Source organism: Heterocephalus glaber, unplaced genomic scaffold (assembly GCF_053883595.1).
Source record: "Heterocephalus glaber isolate CG9 unplaced genomic scaffold, H.glaber_assembly_v1.0 deba00001442, whole genome shotgun sequence".
Lineage (NCBI taxonomy): Eukaryota > Metazoa > Chordata > Mammalia > Rodentia > Bathyergidae > Heterocephalus > Heterocephalus glaber.
In genome coordinates this window covers 22,715,351-22,731,905 of record NW_028258296.1, presented here as the reverse complement: position 1 = coordinate 22,731,905, position 16,555 = coordinate 22,715,351, and the positions used below count along the sequence as shown (strand labels likewise).

Here is a 16,555-nt window from a genome sequence, read left to right as displayed (position 1 = left end):
GAATGTGCATGTGAGACCAAAATGCTGTACACCTTTAATTTATACAACCAAATAAAAAAAAAATCAAATTCAGGGAAGGGAATGATTGTTATGGGAGAGACTTCATTTTAACACGATTTCATTAAGAAGGTGGAATTTAACTTTTTAGAAAGTTGTAAGAGGTCAGAAGGAAAGCAGAGAGCTGAAAAAGGTGGACTCCTGGCCAAGAAAACAGCTGGAAAGAAGGCGAGGCATCAGGTAACTGGCTATACGCATCCACTATTTCTCCATCCCATGTTCTCTTTCACAGGTAAGTAGTGTGTGTGAAATTATAAAACATGAAAGATATAGACATAGAACATAATCTATATCAAACAAAAAAGAGAGTAACTAAAACAAAGAACGAAATCCAGACTATTGCGCTGATTCTGAGATCCTAGAACTTCAGAAACTCCACATTTTTTCAGTGTTTGAAAAGACATATATTCAGTTTGTACAGTCTGACAACAGTGGAATGCTAATAACATTTAATTTCCTTGACTTCTAACCTTCTCAACCTGCTGTGCTGCTGGAATGATGGTGTAAATCAAAATACACTGGACTGCAAGGAAAACGTGTGTACTGAGTTGTTCCAAACTGCCTGGTGATTTTTAAAGCCACCATTCACAGTAGTATTTATGCTATTTTTATTTTTCCTAAATATTTTCTTCTCAACCATGACATAACTGGTTAACGTAGGCACCAAAATAACATACACAATAAAGAAGAAAACAGAAAGGAAATTCAGAAACCAGTGAGGGAGGCCAAAATATCCCTAACATCCCTCCTACCCCAATTGTTCTAAATGTTCTTCCATTTTCCATAAAAAAAATTGGAATATTGCCTTGGGTCTACTAAATCATTAGCAAATTAAGAACCTGTTTTTAATAACATTTAACTTGTAAATAATGCATTAATTGACTACCTTGAATGTTAGCTTGAGCATTTGAAACTCTGCTACTAAATTTGTAATGAAAGAAGTGTGCTGTAACAGTGGGCTATATGGTGAATATAACAGATTAAATATGACAGTTGATATTTGTGAAAATGGGGTTATAATTAGAGGACACCTGCAGCTGTTTTCCAACCAAAACAACAGAAATTAAACTTGCATAAAGTGTATGCATGTGTCACATTTTCTGTTGGGGTGTTTCTTTTGTTCTCCTTGAGTCTTCTCATTTTCTTTTCTTCTTTTCGTCAGGTCATATGTCTAAGCAAGCAACAAGTGATCATTTGCTGGATACACTTTATTGGATCTCTAAGTGATATATCCCAGGAAAGGGAAAAAGAACATAAGTCTTTTTTTATATGAGTTAGGAGTTTCTAAAAACCATGACTGATGGGGCAGCATATTTCTAACTGCTCAGAATTAGAGGAAGCCAGGTGAAAAAGAACCAGTAGTCCCCTTACCTGCCTTACCCAACCATCTAGTAGAATTTCTAGATGGAAACAAGCAGAATGTGGCACCCTGCCAGCTATACATTATTAAAAATGTATGTGGAAGTGAATCAGGTGGAGAAGTCCCTGAAGCAGGTATTAAAACAAAGAGAAACTAAATATTTCCAATGACTAATAATTAATACAGTGCCTTAAATTCACTAATTCATTCTTTCATTCATTCAACAAATGTAGATAAGGACATTCCAGTACCTGTACTAAGCCGGGCCCTAAGATAAACTGAGTAAGACACAGCTCTCATGCCCTAAAGAAGCTAAATATCTGGTTTGGGGGAATACATCTATAAACCGTACACGTCAGGGAAAGAGATGAAATATTTAGAAACAAATCTTGGCCCATCCTATCAAATGCAACTGGGAAATTAAGTAAGATAAAAACAGAAACACTTCCTTGTATTTGTCAATCAAAGGTCATTAGTGACCTTGGCAGAAACCGTTTTAGTGGAGTGTTGGGGACAGAAACCAGATTACAGTGTGGTACACAATGAGTAAGAAAGAGAATGTGGAAAAAGTGAGTGTAGCTTCCTCTTTTCAGAAGTCTGAACATTAAAGGGGAGGGAGAGAGAGAAAGAGAGCAAGAGAAATCAAAGAGCTAGTTTTGCAAAGACCTAAGCAAGTTGCACATGCCAAGCAGCAGTCATGGCCATCGCACACAGAGAATCTTGGCACATTAACATACATGTATGCATCTTGGTTCCACGTTTTTTCCTATCAGAAGTTTAAATTCCCTTCCAATATTCCAAAATATTCAATTCTCATTTAATATGCTGATTACCCTCCACGTTACAAAGAATTGTGTTAAAGCTTGGATACACACTGAACTCTATTCCATATTATCAAGTAGTAGTTGACTTGGTCAAAAATTTGCATTTTTCTGCATGAGAATTTTGACAATTTACTTCCTCATTCAATTGAGTTAGCTTGAACTATATGAAATCACTGCTTTGTGGGTCAAAAACAGGTGAATAGTGACAGTTTCTTGTGGTTCAACCTAATAGTAGACAGGAACCTAGGAAGATCATAGCATTTCAATATAGTGTTGAATGAGATGAAAGGCAAAAAGAAACAAACAAACAAAATAACTAGTACAAAGGGTATTGAGTGAGTTAAAAAGAAAAAAAGTAATCTTTTTGTCTGAGTTAGATGTGTGTTCCCAAGGGAAATAATTTTTGAGCATGTAGCTTGATAGTAATAATAACATTTTAGGGAGTACAGATGGCTCAGGGGATCAATTGGGATTTAGGGAGTGGGGCTTTTACCAGCAATCTGACCGATTTAGTCAGACTAACTTGCAATTTTACACAGTTAAACATCTTAAGACCTGAGACCAACAGACCAAAGAAAAGCACTGTTACAAAGGGGTGTCAGAGTAACCCTTGGCAAATTGTTTATGATTGTTGTAATAGGATGACTCCATCTTTAAGGTGAAGGTGTGGATTATCTGCTCATTCTCACTCCAGTGTGAGAAGTGCAGAACTCTAAATTGGAATTAAAACAGTCCTGGTACAGTCAGTGAGAGAAAGTAATTTTTCCCAACTGCCTGTACTAAAAATAAACCAGAGGTAGTCTCAGGAGACAGCTCCCTAGTCTCCTTCATGGACAGTAAATTCACTGTGGTGGGAGACTGAGGTGGACTGAAAACAAATTCTTGAAGAAAGAAAAACACCCTAATGAAGGCACCAGTGGTGAGTTGATGGGAACTGAGCTACCACTGGGAATGTATTAACTGAGCGTTTTCTCCAGAGCAGGGTCATTGGACGAATCTATGAGGAGAAATTCCCACAGCAGCACACAATTTGGGCACTAGCTAACTTTTTGGACTGTCCTTTGTCAGCTGTCAGAATCACATACTCACAAAGAGGAAAAGACTCACTAAAATGCAACTAAAGGACAAACAGCAGCAGACCTAACCCTTTTTATGTTAGCAGAGGAAACATGGAAACTTTTAAACCACTACACCAGGCATTTGTGTCAGTCATGCAATCTCACTGCAGGTCTTGTTTCTCATCTCTGTGAAACCACAGCTAGGCCATGGCCAGGCAATCCCTTGCCACAACCCATTGCTTAATCCAGAGTGCCATACTAGGCACAGGAAGTTGTCTATTACAGGCTCAAGATTGGGGCTACCCAGCATCTTGAAGAAATAAATGCCTTCTTTGTCAAGCTATAAAAATCTCCTTGCTGGACAAGAAATGAATGGGGAATCCTCAATCATATCTGGATTTTTCTATTACTAAGTTGCAAGCAGAGCTCTTTCTGCTATTATTTATCATTTAATATTATAAAATTGGTCTGTAGAACTTAAGGTCTCAAAAGACTGGCCTGGGTGGAGCTTGCTTTTCCAGCTTATATGATGTACTGTGTAAAATTTAATATTGTTGCTTTTACTATTACAATACCATAACTATAATGTATATGATGAAATACATGACCTGCCTCCTGAAGTAAGGTATTTTCTAAATTCTAAAGCTAAATAACTGACAGGGCCAGACATAAAATTATACCCAGAAATTCAGACCAAGTGTCTAATCACCCTGAGGTTACCTTGGAGGGCTAAATGTCAATCATGGTTGGGAAGAGGTAATTTGCCTCATTGTGTTGCTTGAGAATGGATTTTCCTACTACACCTGGAAAAGGTTGTGCCTAATTATGTGATTGTTCCAAATTATTTGTTTTCCTTCTGAAAAGAAGCTTATACTTTCTCAACCCATTGATATCAACTTGACCATGTGACCTGATTTAGCCAATGGAATGTGATCAAAAAGGATAACTACCACTTCCAAGCAGAAACTTTGAGAGCCATCATGTGTTTCACTACTCCTCTTCTCTTTCTGCTCAGAAAATAGAATGATTTAAATATGGACTGCATTCCTTCACCCTCAATTTCAGAAGAAAGAAATGTGGGACAGAGCTGCAACTGACCTCCACCCAACATGGAACAAGGGAGAAAACAAATCCTGATTGCTATAAGCCACCAAGAACTGGTTCATTACTAGAGAATATTATAGAACAAGCTGACTGATATCGAAGTAAAATAAACACTAGTACAGAAAGTAGATCTGTTCCCTGAAACCCATCCATGACCAATCGAGCACAGACAAGGAAAGGGTCCATGGAAGTAAGGAATGAAAAAGGTAGAGAAAAATAATTCCAAGAAATATTGTTGGGGTTCCAGAAGACCTGGTTATGTTCTGTCAGCTGCATCTTAGGGCCTTTATTTGCTTCTAGACTTTTTCTCCTTGCTTCTCAGTTGGTGTTGCAAGGAACGTCTTGCTTTGAGAATACTAATTAGAGAATGGTCAGCCTTAAGTAACTTAGTTTGAGAATATCAGTTTTAGAAACACCAGTTATAAGTAAGTTTAGGAAACTTTCATATGATGTGTTCTCAACCTCCAGCAACCAGACTGTATTTTCCTAGTCCATTAACTCACTTACTCCCTTGAAAAGCTCTTTTATATCTACTCCTCCCTATCAAACTTCCAAACACCTCTGCTGTCTACATCCTGGGCTCAAAACTTTGTTTCCTAATTCACTGAGAGAGAGATACCACTCAAACTTCACTCAGGCCCCAGCATCAGGTCTCCTCTCCTACCTCGAACTATGCCTATTTGCTCAGGCTTCCCTCCTAGCCATGTGTCGTGTGAAGACAATTCCTCATCTGTCACTAACCCTATCCCCCTCACTTGCTGAAGGACATTGCTCCAGCAAATTTCTCTTCTCTCTTCTGCATCAAGTTTTCCCTCTGGTTGAAGACCCTAATCAACATTCAAACATTTCATTTTCTCATATATTTAAAAACTTTCTTTACTATAATTACTCTCTAGCTAATCCTCTTCCTCTGATTCCCCTTAGAGTAAAGTCCTTCAAAGGAGCACCCATACCCTCTGTCTCCAGTTTCTCGCCTCAGCCCTCATATTCTTTCTTGACCTCACTCCAATCAGATTTCACCTACACTTCTCTGTAGGTGCTGCTCTTATCAAGGTGCCAAAGATCAGAAACTTTGGACTTGATCAGTCTTTCTTCCTTGAAAACACCTTTATTTTTAAAACTGGGCTTCCAAGACTCTCTGCTTATTTGGTTTTTCTCCTACTTCTCTGATCTCTTTGTTTCCCTTAATGTTTCTTATCTCTGGGTTTCAGGCCCCAGGCTGTCCCTGGATTGGGTATCTTTTCTATGTATTCTTACACCATTGGGAACCCCGTCCAATGCTATAGCTCTAATAACTTTGTACTTGCAGCCTGACTCTCTCCTGTAAACCCTATTATCAGGTATCTGTGACACTGATTTAAGCATGGACTGGATACCTAACAGTCACCCAGCGGTTGACAGATCTAAACTAAACTTGCTAACCCCACACCAGCACCAAAATTGTTCCTCCCACAGTCCTTCCCATCTCAGCAACTGGTAACTCTTAGTTCAGCTGAAAACCCCTAACATTTCCTTGACTTCTCTTTTCTTATACCTACATACTATCCATCCAGCAAATCCTGTTGATTCCACCTTCAAAATATAACCAGAATCTCACCACTTCTTGCTTCTACTGCTATGGTTCTAGTATGAACCACCATTATCTCTTACCTGGGTTGGTGCAGTAGCATCCTTGCTGCTCTTCCTTTTTCTGTCCTTGCTCTTTTTTAGATTCTGTTGAAACAGCAATAAAATTATCATATTCAAGTATGTCATATGGCACTCTCTGCTTAACATCTTCCAAAGTCTTTTTTGTCATCTCCCCTCCTTCTCTCCTCCTCTTCATTTATCCCATTGTAGCTTTACTGGTTTCCTAGCCTTTCCTTGAATATATCAGGCATGCTCCCATCTATGAAGCTTTGAACTTGCTAGTCTCCCTGCCTGGACTGTTCTTCTGAGTGCTTTCATTTCCCCCATGAACTAGGAAGCAAAATAACCATAGCTTATTCACTTCACTTTCTTCAGATCCTTACTCGGTAAAGTCTTCCTGGCCCAGTCCACCTGATGTTACATGCTCTACCCACACGACCCCACTTCATTCCTCTGCTAACCACTTATCATTATCCAACATACCATACATTTTACTTGCTTATCCTATTTATTGCCTGAATTCCCCAGCCTAGAATGTAAGCTCTATGAAGAAAGAGAGTTTTTGAAAGCAACTACAACTTAAATACCTAAAGTAAGGCCTGATACTTGGAAAGCTCAATAAACATTTCTTGAAAGATTAAATAAAACTTTTTGAAAATTACCTTCTTGATGCCCAAGCTTAGCATTATTTTTTATCTTGATTTTCCTCCTTGCCTGCTCTTTTCTTTCCCTTTTCCCAGTCTTTATGGTCATTCTACTAATTTTTATTTTCCAGGCCAAAGTTCCAAACCCCTGTCTCTTCTTTTTATCATTTTCTAATCCTATTCTCTAATCCACAGCATTACTTCTTTAACAGGTGGGTTTACTTACTGAATTTAGCGTTCTGTCACCATTTCTTGGAGTCATAGGAAAGTATTCAAGTTGATATGACCTTAGAGGTCATCTAGGTCCAGCCTTTCATAAGACACCAAAGCAAACTTCAGAGGAGTCAAGAAACTCTTCAAGGGTGCACACTTCATTCTTGGCTTCCAGCCCATTCCCTCCTACTGTAAGAGTCACCCCATCTTCCTTCTGACTTGCGGAAGTAAAATGAGCTTCTGCTAATCGCTTTCCTTCTATTTTTTATCTTCCCCTGGTTATATCATTTTTATATCTTCATAGATCTGCTTTTATCTCATTTTGCAAGAATATTTGTATAAAATTTAAAAGGACAATTTTCCTAGAATTTTTTTAAAACCCCTACAGACTCTACTAAAGTTTTCATTAGATTCTTTTAAGATGTATTATGTATAAATATGCAAAGGATGTGTTAGAATTTAAACTCCAGAACAAAAATGTTTCAGAAAACATGATTAAGATGTTAATAACACCACCCACCTCAAAAGGATGTTGCAAAGATACAGTAAGAAAACATACATCACCTGGCACAGGAAGCACCGAGGGAAAGGACACTAAGTTGTGGATTGTGAGCTCATGGTGTGAGGGCTGTGTGTACCCAAGTTCCTTTGTGGCCCTGTTGATCCTGTAAAATACTGAGACCCAATTTTCACCCTCAATATGAAAATGTGATGAATTGGTAATGGTCCAGTTAGTTATGGTAATTTATTCTTCTACTTCCTAGAGCATTTTAAAGTACACTTTTTGAATATTGATTTTTTTTTTTAAAGCATAACATCCCCAAAAGCCACGACTGCCAACAGCTATCACCATCCCCATTTTATCTCTTATGGAAACTGAAACCCAAAGGTTATTTGCCTCAGCTCAAACACAGCCAAGCAGTGGGAGAAATGGAACCAGAACTTTGAACAGGCAATGCTGAGTTAGCCCACCGAGTCAAACAGCTATGTACTAGCAAATAATTCAGAACGAAAAATTAACCATTTGTAAACCTATGGACAGATGAAGTCTACACCTCATGCTCTTGAATTGGGGTGGTCTCTGTGAGTGTTTGGCCAATAGAAGAGAGCAGAAGTGGAACTGGGTCAGATTCCAGTTCTAGGACCTAAGAAATTGACAATTTCCAACTCTTACCTCTTAAAACACAATCTCTGGGATCCCTGGATCACTGTTAAGAGCTCCTATCACCCTAAAGCTGCTCTCTTAGAGAGGTCATGTGTAGACACTTCATCAGCAGACCCAGGTGAGCCCAACTTTCAGCCAAAACTGCCATCGTGCCATCAGATGACTGCAGCCATCCTGACCTTCCTGTCCAGCCAACCCAGAAGCCCAAGATCACCTAAGGATCTAGGTTAAGAATCACCCAACTGAGACATCTGTGCCTGATTCCCAAGCAGCAAAACGTTGATATAACAAAATGCTTACTCTTCCTAGACAGATTTTAGAATGATTTATTTTATACCAATAGAAAAAGGGAACAGAATTTGATACCTGAAAGAGAAGTGCTACCACAACAATAACCTAAAACCATGATTTTGGAACCAGGAAGAAGACAGAAGCTGGAAAAACCTTGAAGACACTGTTCATGAAAGTGGAAGAGCCTGGAGGAAACTGTGGGTGACCACATAGTACAGCAATTGCTATTGGAGGCTGGAGAATATGTGACTCTGGTTTTGAAGTGGCAGCAATTTTGGCAACATTGTTACCTGTGGTAATCTAGGCAACAGAAAATATGCCTAATGAAGTGACAGAATTGGCAGGCTTTCAGTTTCTGGAAGGAGTGCCAAAAGAGCCAATGATTTAAATCAGATATGCATGATGTACTATTAATAGAGAAAGGTGAGCTAAAAAGTAAACTATTAAATCATTCTAATTGCATGAATAATGTTGATATAATTATTTTAAATATATAAATAATGTGTGTATTATTTTATTATATTATCACATAATTTCTAGGAAGGACTGATAAAGTGTCAACTGTGGCTGGATGTAATGGCCACAGTATCTTAGTTCTGTAGTCCCAGCACTCAGAAGGCAGAAGCAGGAGGATTGCCTGAATTTGAGGCCAGCCCAGACTATATAGTGAGGTCTGCATAGCGAGACCTTGTCTTAGAAAACAAAAAAAAAAAGAAAAAGAAAAAAGTCAGCTATAGTGAGCGAGATTTCAGAAATGCCAGACTAGAAACTACTCTGTGATTTCTATTCCCTCCATTTTTGAATGAGAATGCCTATTGCATTTAGCTTACCACTGTCTTAACAAATTTATTTCTCTAGTTCACAGGTTAAGATGACAACAGTCAGAATGAAACTAAAGAGTTACATTCATAACTGGACGTGATCTGAAAGCCAAGATTCTGGCTCTTGAGCCTGATCCTGATAGTGCCTGGGTACTGATGCTATGAGATGGGAATCTGGGAGCTCTTCAAAGAGAAGGAATGTATTCTTGCATGGAGAGGGGATTGTGACAAATTAAAAATAGCAGCAAAGTCTTTGACATCCTTTCGGTTACGAGATAGGGAATATGTCCCTTCCTCTCAACTCTAGATGGGCTCCATGACTTGCTCTGACCAAGAGAATATGGCAGAAGTGATACTGAGCTGGTTCTCGAACCTGACCAGTGTGTGGGGGGGTGGTGGCGAACCTATGGCACACGTGCTGCGGTGGGCTGTTTGTATCACTGAAAGTTTTGAAAGATTTACCTTTCACTGAGTCCTAGACCTTAATAAATGACAGCTTCCATTTAGGTTTTCTTGGACCAGTATCTTTAAAAGCCCTGAGTTTCCAACTCTCCTGATACCATCTTGCAAGCACTAAGTGTAGGTGTTCTAGTTGACAGTCCAGCCATCCCCATGCAGCACTAAATTTATGAATAAAGCCATCTTGGGATCTCCAGATCAGCTCTGGAGCTCACAGATGAGTATTACCAAGAGATCTCAGGAGACTCCACAGGAAACAGAGCACTTACCCCACCGAATCATATTGAACCATTGACCGAAAAATAGTAAAATGTTTTAAAATGACAATTTAAAATAGTAAAATGATGTTTTAAACCACTAAGTTTTAGGGTAATTTGTTACACAGAAAGAAAGAAACAGGACCCTAACTATACATATATATGAGTAAAAGGAGGTAGGCATATTTTTCACAATGGATTGTACTTTCTAAAGAGGTGATGAGGTGAATTTTTGTAAAGGAAATTACATTTCAAATGTGCTAAGGCTGCTTTCTATTTTGCTCATAAAGCATACAGAGAATAGTAACTATTCCACCTAGTTCATAGGAATATTGAGAGGCAAAGGAGATAATGTATGTGAAATGCATCTGCAAAGCTTTTCCTGTCATGCAAATGTAAGACATTATTATTACTTTTAAAGAAAGATTCAAGAGTGAAGTTTCTCTTTGCAATTCAAGTAATCACCTAGTTTCTGTTTTTACCAATTTTGTTCCCTTAGCTCATCACATGCCTTTCTTCTTTATACCAGGTATTTACAGGCATGTAAAGTTGCTATCCTGCAAATACAGACAGAATTCAGTACTGAATTTAGTGGTGCTTGCCAATAAATTGCCATGATACATTTTAGCACATGTTGCCGATGTGTGCTAACTCTGGTAAACAAGGCACAACTCAATCAAACATGCAACCCTTGGTGGAGGGAGGACACAGCTTGAGACACAAGCTCTGCCCCTGGGCCGTGGTTCTCCCCCGTCCTAGTACTTGATGAAAAACACAGTGTGCAGAAAGGAGAGAGATCGGGGAGTGTTACAATACTTTGTTCTGTGACAACGAATAAAGTGTTATAAAAGGCCCAGAAGTAGACCTGTGCATTACTTCTGTGAGGAAAGCTGAGACTGTGGGAAACTTGTCAGACTTCTGGTTCCTGAAGTAAATTTTAGTAAGTGCTGTTTCATGTTTTTGATGAAAAAGTTCTTTCTGCTTACAAAGTAAAAATATAGAGAGGTCTTCTTTTTTGAGACAGGGTTTCATTATGCTTCTAAGTTGCCCAGATGAGGCTCAAACTTGCTATTCTCCTGCCTCAGCTTCACAAAGTGCTGGGATCACAGATGTGTACCACCACAAACATCTTCTCTTGTATTCAATATCAAAAAGGAACCTTGAACCACCTAACCACACAAGCACACATGCATACACACACACACACTAGTGCAGGTAACACTAGCTGTGTCTGCTTTCACCCTCTAAGCCCTGGAACATACACAAAGAGTAGCCCATGGCTGAAGCTATGTCACAGCAACACGTCACAGCTGTCATCTACACATTGGCTTCACTTTGTGCCTCCTGGGAACTGGGCTCCTTTCTGCTGAGAGCTCAGAACTCCTTCCTCTGTCAGCACATTTGCCAAGCAGGTAGAAAGTGTGTGGTAAGGTACTGTTCAGATACTGGTCCGTCCTCCCGTTCAGCACATGAACTTTAGAGGGCTTCAGGGACATGGAACCTGAGAGAATCTACTACCCACTAGGGAGGAAGCCAAGCCCAGACAGGAGGAATGGGAGGGTGCAACTAAGACAAAGACCTTTACTGCAATTGTGCCTTCAATTCAGGGAAACCACTAAAAAGCAAATCAAGCAAACACATTTTAATACAAGGTTCCACAACATGGCTAGGATGAGACCCAGCATTCACTGCTGGGGGGTAAAAAGCAATACAAGTATTGATAGCTCACTGGGTTTCCTCACTAAAACCCTATTAAGTAGATTACCATCTTCATTTTACAAACAAGAAAATCAAGAAACAGAGACCGTAAGGAAGCACTCAGGGAGCATCCAGTTCCTTGGACTTAATGCCCAAGTCTGGCTCCAGAGCAATGTGCTTGACCACTGAATGATACCAGCTTCTGAGTGAGGAGGAGGGGCTCGTGATAGCTGTCATTTCCTCAAAAGATAGCATGGTAAAGGAAACCTGGGAGAACTCCCGTCTCAGCTTCTTAATACCTCCATAACCCCAGGCAACCAGTGGGCAACTCTGAACACTCATGGGGTCGGCGTGAGTTTTAATAATCTGTCAAGTGCCTGGCATTTAATATGCACTCGATAAATGAAAGATCAGTTACTAGCTACCAATTATCAACAAACACGAGAGGAAGGAATTATACCTATTTTATCTAGAAACTGAGGATTCAGGTTGGCTGGAATACCACAGTTGAGTCAAGATTTGTTCCTAGGGTTTTATAATTCCAAATCCTGGGCTGATTGCACAGCATTCATCTCGGCACACCAGCTTGTTTGCTATCAACCTCGGCCACAGGTGACTTTTTCACTAATCACTTAACATTTGTCAAGTATCTGTGCGCTGAAACTGCAATGCTGAGTTAACTCATTGCTTTTCAAATTCTGTTTTATGCTCTAATGTTTAGGCTAGGAAAATACTTATGTTTCCTCTCCTGGGGAAAATATTGAGCTTAGAAGTAGTAGTACTTCATAAAACTAATAAAGATGGCTTAGTTGAGAGAAAATGAATCTGAACTAAGAATCAGAACACTGGTTTTGGTTTTCCTTTGTTTTCACAATTCTCCACTGACTAACTGTGCACTTAATCATGTGCCTTAACCCGCAAAGACCTCTGTGGCCTCCTCATAAAGTGAGAGGTGAGCACTGAAAGTCCCTTGTTATTCTGATACGCTACTTCGTAGTACCTCAGTCACATGTACGCATGCACACAGCGCCTAACCTCCCCCAGAACACAGCTTCCTCCCACAATAGCTCCAACAGCATTGTTATTCCTTAAAGAGTTGCTTCAAAACTCAGACTCCAGGACCCCTGCAAGTCTGATTCAGTTGATCAGGATGAAGCTAGAGGGTCTGCATTTTGTGAACACTCTCCCACAGTTTTACAGGAGCTCAGTCAGGCTAGGAAATCACTACTTCAGCCTGCTCTTCAGGGTTAGCAGAGTCACCATTCTCTGAGACCACAAGGATGATCAAAGCCTGCGTTGGGGCTTTGTACAATGTACATTGTATATTCCTCTGTACAATGGAGCGAGTTCATGGATAAGGTAGTGCCATAATGCACCAAGTTTGACTTTCTTGACCACACATTGTTACTGGTGTATAGATAAGGAAAATACATTTGCAAATGATTTCCCTGTAGAAAAAGGCATACTGTCATCAAAGCATTAATTTTAAAACTGAATTAAAAGTTTAGCAGGTAACAGGAATCACATCCAAGTTGAGAGTCACCCAAAGTCAATAAAAAGTAGAGACAATAATGCCCCATGATATGATCAGTACATGAGAAACAAACCTGTATCCTAATAACCAAGCTTACTGATCTGGAGCATGACATGATTCCTCAACAGTTAATGAAATGGAATATGAAGAAGTAAATGTATTGGAGAGATTCCAAAGACAAACACAGTAGTACCCAGTAGGAAGAAAGGAGTTATAGCTATTGACCATTGTCCAATGCAGCTGAAGCCATACTGCAAAGGATACTACCAGCCAGAAGGTAATAGACCGTATTTTAAAGCATAATTTTCACCCAGACCATCTCAGTAAACAAATATTTACCAAAGAATCAATGATACTGTGTGTGTGTGTAAAGGGCTAAATGTTATGTAGGCACATGGACCATGTGAACCAGCAAGTAAATGCACTTAGGGCATTTGTTAATTTAGAGAGGTCTGATCCTGAGTGTTATCTTTAACATGAGGCTAATAATACTGTCTACAGAATATTTGACAATTATTTAATTACAATCTGCAGCCACAATGAATTCCTTGACAGAAAGAGACATGTGGTGAAAAGGGAGAAATGAATAAGAGCAATATAATCCTTAAAAACACCTGGAAACCCTTCTACATAAGCTCTAGAAATTATAAGATCTCGATCTCCTCATTTCAATAATTCAGCAGGTAGTGACTATTAAAAGAGAAAATGAAACAATGACCACGAAAACTAGTGATAAACTGGGTCTTACAGAAATGATTATCTACTTTGGTGTGCTGCCCAGAGAGTCATATGAAGACATAGGGACCAGACAGGGTTTCTATGTTCATGGAAGCTGAACTATAGCTCAACTCTCCTTGACCTCCCTTAGGGTACATTTTATTAAGTCTACTGTACTTGGTTTGGAAACCCTGGATATTGGGAAGAAAAGCTGGACTATCTCCTCATGCCAGAGCTTTTCTAAGCTGATATCCTTCCCAAAACATTATGTTTCTAGGCTAAAGGATAATTGACCAGCTTCTTTATCTCAATCACAATCCATTAAAATGTGATGCTGTTTTGGATTACAATTATCTCCTTTATTTTTTATTTTATTGGTGGCTAGGTATTGGTTGAAACCAGTCTGTTCTTCATGTTACATATCACCCTAAATCCAAAATAGTTAACCAGGTGGCTTCTTATAAAAATTCAATAAAAGGGAACAGAAGGGAAATCCATAGCACTGGAGCAGCCAAATAACCAAAGAGGCCCAACTAAGTCTTCTTTAAGACTTATTATCACATCAGAAGATTTCTGCACGCACTCCAAACCCCTGCTGATGGTGACAGAGGCAGGCAGGGAAAGGCTGTATTTCAGTTGGATATTTCTGTGGAAGTCGAAGCTTATCTCCTTTCCTCTATTAAATGATCCCTTTCTCCTCCATCATTCCTTTCTCTAAGCTTCAATGCTCTCTTCCTTTACACACTTCTCCCCTTCTCCCCAGCCCTACATAAGTTCAAGGTTGTTCACAGGCACAACTGCTAGTAGTACATTATAGCATAGCAGAAAAAGTACAAGATTGGTGACCAAGAAACCTGTGTTCTAGGTCTAATACTGCTATCTGGAGCAATCTTTTAAATTCTGTGATTTTATTACTATAATGCATTTAGACTGGATGATGCTAAAGATCTAAAATTCCATGGCAATATTTTCTATAATTTTAGCAATAATGACTAGCTCCTGAAAAAAAGCAAAGATCTCAGACCCATCATATGGTAAACACATAAAAACAAAATTATTTTTTCATGAACATAGATAATAAGAAAATGGTTGCTGCATGTTAATTCCATCATCTAACAAAGTAAAAGGTCAAGAGATTGTTTCATTCTTGGAATGATTAGAGAAATAAAGGATTGCATATGTTAATTAAAATTTCAGGCAAGCACTCCAATAATAAGTTTAAAAGGTCCAAAGAAACCTTAGTGTATAACAACAAGGAAAAGTGCAACAGCAATGGAGAGAGAAAGAGAGAGAGAGAGAGAGAGACAGAGGCAGAGAGAGACACAGAAACAGAGATAAAGACAGAGACAAAGAGACAAACATTAAAAAGTCAGCTATGAAAATAAATATAAATAGATTAAAATTCTTTACTAAAAAATCAGGATTCTCAATTGAGTTAAGAAAAAAATCAAGCTATGTACTGGATTAAAAATTATACATATAAATTAAAAGTTAAAAGATTGGCAATTGAATAAAAAGATTAATAACACAAAAGCACACAAAACACACTAGACAAAACAAAGAATGTTCCAGGGGTGGTGGGGCATGCCTGTAATCCCAGCACTCGGGAAGCTGAGGCTGGAGGATTACAAATTCAAGGCCAGCCTGGGGTGCAGAACAAGACTCTGTCTCAGAAAAACAGAACAGAAGTATGCAACTTTGCAGAGATTCCAAAATTTATACTTCAAATAAAAGTACATATAATAGGTAAGAACCATGATGTACCTAGAAACGAATATTAAGCTATATAAAGCACATAGTTCTTCAGTCAATATACTAGGAGAAATTAAAATATCAACAATTCAGACTTTCAGGGTTTTTATTCTTTGATAAACCAAGTAGCTCTAAAACACTGCAGATTTAACAAATAATTTTAAATTATATAATTCTTATAATTTAAAGTTTGTACACATCCATGAATACATACTTTTCAAACATCTCTGGAATAAATTTAGAAATTTATCATATATTAGGATAAAAATAAAATTTTTATAAAATTTCATAAAGGAAAAGTAGACAGCACACATCTGTAACAATGATGAAATACACTAGAAAATAGTATCAACAGCAAAAAACAGGGAAACTGTTCATTTGCAATAAAATTATCATAAATTATTTATAAAATACTTAGAACAGTACATATCAAATCTTACAAGATATAATTGTAACTATTCAGTGGAAAAGTAGATGAATGTGCTTTTTTATTTCAGCAGAAGTAACAAAAATAAAAGAATTAAACATAAGTAAATTTAAGATATTAAAAAATAAAAACACCTTTCCAAGACAGAAAGAAATAAAAACAAAAATAATGAAAGCAAGCCAGGCATAGTAGCAGATGTCAATAAACCCAGCACTCTGGAAGGCTGAGGCAGGAGGATTGCAAGTTTGATCCCAGCCTCTGGGCAACAGAGCAACTTAGCAAGACCCTGTTTCAAAATAAAAAGGATTGGGATGTAGTGCAGTGTGAAGGCCCTGTGTTTAATCTCCAGCACCACAAAATAATAATAATAATAATAATAATAATAATAATAATAATAGCACTTCTTCTGTCATATCTGGCAAGTCCAAAAAAAATTTAGAAAGAGAGTTTAGAACAACACATCTATGAAATGAAAAATCACACATAACTTTAGATATAACAGGCACTTAAAATTGTAAGACAATACCATACACTGTTAAATTTTA

General features: G+C 38.3%; 1 long non-coding RNA gene across 1 annotated transcript in view; it reads right to left on the bottom strand.

The window, feature by feature from the left end:
- LOC110348405 (uncharacterized) overlaps positions 1-15,722 on the bottom strand; it is a 77,302-nt gene extending 61,580 nt beyond the window's left edge. The window contains exon 1 of the long non-coding RNA XR_002393620.2: positions 6,054-15,722. This is a non-coding gene — a long non-coding RNA (uncharacterized LOC110348405). The remainder of the gene's footprint in view (positions 1-6,053) is intronic.
- Between the last annotated feature and the right edge of the window lie 833 nt (positions 15,723-16,555).